This window comes from Silene latifolia, chromosome 11 (assembly GCF_048544455.1).
Source record: "Silene latifolia isolate original U9 population chromosome 11, ASM4854445v1, whole genome shotgun sequence".
Taxonomy (NCBI): Eukaryota; Viridiplantae; Streptophyta; class Magnoliopsida; order Caryophyllales; family Caryophyllaceae; genus Silene; species Silene latifolia.
Window position 1 is genome coordinate 140,398,351 of NC_133536.1, and position 7,246 is coordinate 140,405,596.

Below are 7,246 nucleotides of genomic sequence, written 5' to 3' on the forward strand. Positions count from 1 at the left end.
AGGACAAGAGAATTGGTGACGCACACTTGTCGAGGACAAGTGGGAGATTGTTTGAATAAGTGTCCTCCGACAATAATGCGATCACAACTATTGATCATGATGATCACATGTTTAAATCTCATTTTAAAAGAATACAATTGGGAAGTATTTTTACTCAAGCTGTCAACATATATCGGTAATGATTGGGTGACTAGAGTTTGACATTACTTGTCGTCGACGGTGGTGATCGATTGACCCCCTAGGTCATACCTATAGGGCAACACTCTTAATTGATCATTTAATTAATCGTATAACGTTACGAGTTAATTAAATTACTTGAAAAATTGACGGACGATTTTGGAAGTAAAATTTACGTATCACATTGAAATGTGATTAAATGAGATACGGTCTGAGTAATCGAATTGTATCATTACTCGGATGAAATTATTGTTTAAAGAAACAATTGAAATTGAATGAATTATTATAAATACAATTTGTTGTGATTTATAAATTGGTAAAATATTTTGGTACAAGTAATTATGAATTACTAAGTCGATTTTTGTATGTGACGTATTTTTAATAATACGTTGATTTTTAATATGTTAAAAATGCACAACAAATTTATGTTACATATGACATGTGACATAAGTCAAAATTGATAAAAATAATATGGATCCCATATTATAAGTGTACCGAAATTAAGAGGGAATTAGGCTAAATATTGTGTTGTTTAAATTAGTGGAAAACACAATCATTTGTATTATAGCCTAGCCATGCAACCCTAGTTTGCATTGTGAAGGCAAACAAGAGCATGCATTGGGTCTTTTTCTTCCCTCCTCTTCCCTCCTACCCGGTTTCACCATAGAAAAGGCAAAAGGATTTTTGTCTTGTTTTTGATATACACTATATGCATGAGTGTGTAAATTATTCATTCATTCCAACTTATCAAAAATTAAGATTTTAGAAAGAGAAAATCACCTTCTATTCTCCTCTCTCTCAACCGGTTTTTGAGAGCAAAACCCAAATATTTTTGGGTCATTTTTCTACAAGAATTAATATTATCTAGTACTTATAATATTAATTTTAATTAAGAGTAAGCTTTGGGTATAATTCCTTGGGAGAGATCCTACACTTGGGTCTTTGTTCATCCAAAAGGAAAGCTCAAGAACAAAAGAGAAGGAGATCTCTTTTGTGCCCATAAGAACCGAAATTACAATGTAAGGATGATTTCTTCTTTATTTTGCTAATTAGTTTGCATGCATAAGACCTTTATTAATTTTATGACAAATTAATTTAAAACATATATGAATATGTTATGTATATAGATCTACTTTTCCTTCAGATTTATGGGAGTCAATCATACAAACATGTTCTTAATTTATAAGCAAGCAATTATTGTTGTGATGGGATCGAGTTAGTGTATATCTTACAATCCCAAGGAAGATTTGGTCCCGGAGCCGAATCAATTAGATTATACAATTGATGTGACCATAATTAGAGCATATTTAGTCCCCGAATTAGCCTTGTTCCCATGCTTTTTAGTGCATATTTGGGTCATTTATTGTCTTTAGTCCTTTGTTTTGCATATTCTTTGAGGTTTTGTGTCCTTGGTAGGAAAGGAGTGCAAACCTTGCATTTTCATGGCAAAATGAAGTTAAATTGATTGAATTCAATGACCAAGCATCAAGGAGAGACAAGATTAGAAAGCCTTTGTACATACTATAGTAGATGGGCAATGATGAGAAAAGATCCTTGCATCCCCGAGGAAATCCTCAAGGATTTTATGAAGAAAAAGGAAGAAAAGAAGCTGTAAGACAATCCGAGCGGACTGTCTACAAGACGCCCGTCCAGGAGGTGCAATCCGAGCGGATTGTCTACAAGACGCCCGTCCAGGAGGTGCAATCCGAGCTCCTTCCTCCACAAGACGCCCGTCCAAAACATCCCCAATCCGCCCGTCGTCCCCCTCTGGACGCCCGTCCAGAAACACCCAAATCCGCCCGTCCCGTGCCTAAGACGCCGGGATTCCCTTACAGCCTTTTCGTCTTCTACAAGCTTCAAGGAAGGATGCGCATCTTTTTCTAATACCGGCGAAAAGGAGACCGGAGTCTCCCTAGAGACCGGCATTCCTCAAGGACTTAATCGTCATTTAAGCCCTTAGTAAACCCTAATTTATGTAACTAATCCCCACTATAAATACCCCATTAGTCTAATTAGAAGAGCATGTTCTTCTTAGCAATCTTTAGTGTAGTTAATATCAATCAAATCTCTCTTTAATCTTGTAATCAACATTTAATCAAGTTTTAATACAAGTTTCATTTCCTTAATCTCTCTCTTGTTCATCCATTATTTTGGGTAATTGAAGATTATTTGGGTTATTATTGGGAGATTGACAACCTTCCAATCTATCATCAAGTACTTCTAATATTCTTTGCTTTATTATTGGAATCATTAGTAGGTATAATTCTCTTAATCCTTTTTTAATTATTGTTAATTATCTTCATTTATTCATCATGTTTTACTTTGTTGGTATGATTGACAACCTTGCTAGCATGTTCAACATGATAATGAGTGAGTAGTTTACTTAGCTAGGGTTAATGGGTAATTAGGGGAAACCAACATGGGGAATGATTCATGCTTAATTTAATATGTTTTCATAGTTTATTTGCTTTCTTGTTGTGATCTCAACTTATGCACATGTTATGTTTGATGAAATGCGAGCCTATGAATCCTTGCATTTTTTACCCATCACCTATCTTTTCAATGAGACTTGTAAGACATAAACCAACTCGAGTCTCATTAGACCATGCATATTGTTGAGTAGGGAAGATTAAGTCGACTTGTAGGTGTTGTACAATCTAATCGATTCGGCTCCGGGACCCAAACTTTCTTAGGATTGTAAGATATAAACCAACTCGATCCATCACAACAATTATCGCTTGCTTATAATTTGAGAATATGTTTATATGATCAATTCCCATGAATCCCCTATGACCCCATGACACCCTAGTGCCTTTTATCAATTGTTTACATCTCTTTTTAATCATCTTGCTTGTTTACTTTTATTGCTATTTAGTTTAGTGATATTCTACCTCAAACTCCAATTGTGACACCCTTAGACACCACTAGTTGCAATAGAAAATCTCATCTCAATTCCCATCCCTTGGGATCCGACCTTTACTTGCCTCTTTACTAATTGTAGAGTTGTTTGTGAAGTTATAAATTGTGTTTTGGTATAGGTGCTCCTAACGACAAGTACTGAAAACTAAACCTCCTCGAGAGTCCGACCAAAAATGGCGCCGTTGCCGGGGACGGTGTTAACTTGATTTATATTTTCTTGTATTGTTATTAGTTGTGTCTTTTTTTGCCTTGGGGAAGTAAAACTCCTCAAGGTTTGTTCTAATTATTTTCGAGTTGTTTGATATTTTGCATGTCTATAAGATCACAAGGTAACTTGTTACCCTTTGATCACGAAATTGAAAGGACTTTGACAACCAATAGAAGACTTGCTAGGAGAACTTTGAGGGGTATTGGTGAGGTTGTAGATATTCAACCAAACACTATTGAATTCATCAACCCTTTTGCAAGAGAATGTGAGGAGAACCCAACACAAAATCCAACACAAAATCAACCCACAATGCCTAAATTTTCATCACATTCCGTACCCACCGAGGAGAACCTAACCAATGGTACTGCCACACCACAACACTTAACCGGAAATTTTATTGCCAAATCCGCATTTATCCAATTAGTCGAAAGAAGCCAATTTGGGGGGATGCCTAGTGAAGACCCTCACTCTCACATGGAGACTTTTTGCGACTATTGTGATGCGATATCTTAAACCGGTGTAACTCAAGACCAAATTCGATGGGTCTTATTTCCTTTTTCTCTAATTGGCACCGCGAAATAATGGTTGAAAGGCCTTGATAAGGCTACTCTCGGAATTGATTCTTGGAAGAAGTTGGCTCTAGCTTTCTACAAAAAGTTCTATCCATCGGAAAAGACTAACATGCTAAGAACTCAAATTACGGGCTTTAAGCAAAGGGATGAAGAATCTTTGTATGAAGGTTGGGAGCGATTCAAAGGAATTTGCCGCTCATGTCCTCATCATGGACTTAGCGAGTGGTTCTTGGTACAACAATTTTGGAACGGTCTTTATGAAGACTCAAGAAACATTCTCAACATGGGATCAAATGGAATGTTCACCGAAGTTGATGACAATCAAACTTGGAACAAAATTGAGGAAATGGCGGTCCATAACTCACAATATAGTAGACCTCGCAAGGCTACTAGAGGAGGAAAACATGAAGTGGACTCTATTACTCAATTGGGTGCTCAACTTAGTGCTCACATTGATAACATCAATTTGAAGTTTGAAAAAGCAATGGCTAGACTTGAAGAAGCCTCAAAATCACCAAAGCATCTTGTTAATGCCATAACGGCATCTTCATCAATCCCAAGTGGGATATGTGAGAATTGTTGAACTTTGGGACATGACCAAAGTGAATGTAGGGGAACAAATGAATAAGTGAATGCTTTCCAAGCATACAAGAGTGGTACCCCTTATTCAAACTATTACAATGAAAACACCAAATTCCATCCAAATCTCTCATACAAAAGCCAAAATGTTCAAAACCCTCAACCAACATACACCCCACCTTCTATGAGAAACCAAAATCAAAGACCCTTTTACAACCAAAACCAAGGTTACCAAAATCAAACTCCATACAATCAACAAAATGACCAAGGTTTTGATGTTCAAAAAGCGGTCCTCCAAATGCAAAAGAATCAACAAGAGTTTTTCACTCAAATGCAAAAGGATAGTCAAGCAAAGGAAATCACCATCAACAACATCCTAGCTCACACCAAAATGTTGGAAACCCAATTGACTCAACTAGCATCTTCAAGCTCACAAAGACAAAAGGGGCAATTACCACCTCAAAGTAATCCCCCAAGACATGAAACGGTTAGTGCCATTCACTTGAGGAGTGGTACAAGGTATGAAGCACCAAAGAAGCAAGTTGAGGATGAAGTTGTGGAAGCTAGTGACAAAGAAGAAATTGTGCAAAACTCTAAGGATGGAGAACCATCAAAATAAGAAATTTCAAAGAAAAATGAAGACAAGGTCAAGGAGAAGGAGCCCATTGTGATTAGACTTCCTTTTCCAAGTCGGCAAGCCAAGCCCAAATTTGATGACCAACTTGGAAAATCTATGGAAATTGTGAAGAATTTGGAAGTCTCGATTCCTTTTACGGAATTAATCAATCACGTGCCGGAAGCTTGAGACTATCGCCTTCACTAAGGTGAGTAGTGCAATACTTGAAGGGAGTTCACCTCCAAAACTTAAAGATACGGGAAGCTTCTCAATACCGTGTACCATTGGCGACACCACGATCAACAAAGCCTTCTGTGATCTAGGGGCTAGTGTGAGTGTTATGCCGTACTCGGTGAGTAAAAGGTTAGGGATGGGAGAGCTTAAATGCACCAATATCACACTCCAAATGGCCGATAGATCGACGAAGACACCATTAGGGATATGGGAAGATGTCCCCGTAAGAGTTGGGAAATTTTTCATCCCGGTGGACTTTGTCATTGTTAACATGGAAGAAGACTCCAACATTGCAATCATTCTAGGAAGACCTTTCTTGCACACCGCGGGTGCGGTGATTGATGTGAAGCATGGAGAGCTCACTCTAGAAGTGGGAGATGAGAGCATAACTTTCAATCTTGACAAGACCATGAGAGTTCCTCGTTTGCATGAACCATGTTTTATGGTTGATCATTATAGCCGGAAGGATGATAGGAAGAAGTCGGAATTCCAATGGAAGAAGAAAGTTGATGATGCTCCATTCAAAGAGCAAGTGAATTGTAACAAAGAGAGCTTGAAAAGCTCACCAAAATCAAGCAATGAAGAGGATGACCTCATTGGCCAAGACAAGAAAGTGGGAGAGTTGTCTCTATCAACTCAAGAGATCTTTAGTGATCAAGTAGATGAAGTTTGTGGTCTTTGGGACGATGAGTTTGAAGGGATTTTCAATCCCTACATTGGTAATGCTATCGATAAAGACCAACATGAAGGACAACAAGGGCAAAAGTCTATTGAAAATCTTTATCATGATAATGAACAAGCTTTTGACTACTTTTTCAAGGTGTTGAGCTACATCAACAACACCTTGGACATGCCCCCATGACATCTCACTAAGGATGAGAGTTTGGTGGAGTCCTCCCTAAACCACCATTTGTAAATATTTCTAACTCCCTAACTCGCATTTTAATTCTTACATCGCATTTTTGTCATTTTTGGATTTTTATGCTTTGATCAAGGTAGTTATCATTTTTAAGAGAAGTGAGGGAGGGACTAATGATTTAATTGATGTGTAGTGCTTTAGCTTAGTGTGGGGATAGAAATTTCCTAGGCTATTCATGCCTTAGTAATGCCCCTACAATGAGGAACACGGGATTTGAAGAATGAAAAATGACACGGGATATGCAAGTGCACGGATGGAACTGAATCCGGGTAGACTAGGAGGAATCCTAGCGTCCTTAAGGGGAATCCGCTCGTCTTTAGGGAATCCGAGCGTCTTTGGCAGAATCCGCCCGTCCAATTGAACTGAAAAAATTGAAAATTTGGGACTGTTGAAGAATCCGAGCGTCCCAGCAGAGAAGACGCTCGTCTTGAAGAATCCGCTCGTCTTTGCAGAAAGACGCCCGTCTTTTTGCCAGTGCAAAATAAGAAAACCTGCTGTAACAGAATCCGCCCGTCTTCAGAGGAATCCGCTCGTCCTGCAACTGAAAAATCCGAGCGTCCCAGCTAAAAGACGCCCGTCTTTAGGCGAGAATTCCTGAACCCAGAATAGGCAGAATCCGAGTGTCCCGAAGGAAAAACGCCCGTCTTCCCCTGCAGTTTCAAAATTTTCGGGTGTTTTAAATACCCCTCCCACATTCATTTCTTCATTCATTCATTCAAAACACTACCAAAAACCTCAAAACCCTCATCCTCTCCATCACCAAAACAAGATTTCCTCAACCAAATTCAACAAAATCAAATCCAAAGTTCCTTTTAACAACAACTAATCACTCCTCCTCCAACAAAAATCAATCCAAGCACCAAAATCTTCAACCTTTGAGTCGATTTTTGAAATACAAAGGCAAAGCCTTTCATCTTAAAATCGATTTGGGTATAATTGGAAATTGAAGATTTTCACTCTTTTCTTCGTATATTCATCAATGGCAAGGACAAAAGGGTCAACAAAGGCACTCAAGGCAAAGG

At 38.3% G+C, this 7,246-nt stretch overlaps 1 non-coding gene across 1 annotated transcript; it reads right to left on the minus strand.

Annotated features, from left to right (window-relative positions):
• Positions 1–3,985: 3,985 nt before the first annotated feature.
• LOC141616584 (small nucleolar RNA R71) lies at positions 3,986–4,092 on the minus strand. The gene has a single exon (XR_012530921.1). It is a non-coding gene; the product is annotated as a small nucleolar RNA R71 (small nucleolar RNA).
• Between the last annotated feature and the right edge of the window lie 3,154 nt (positions 4,093–7,246).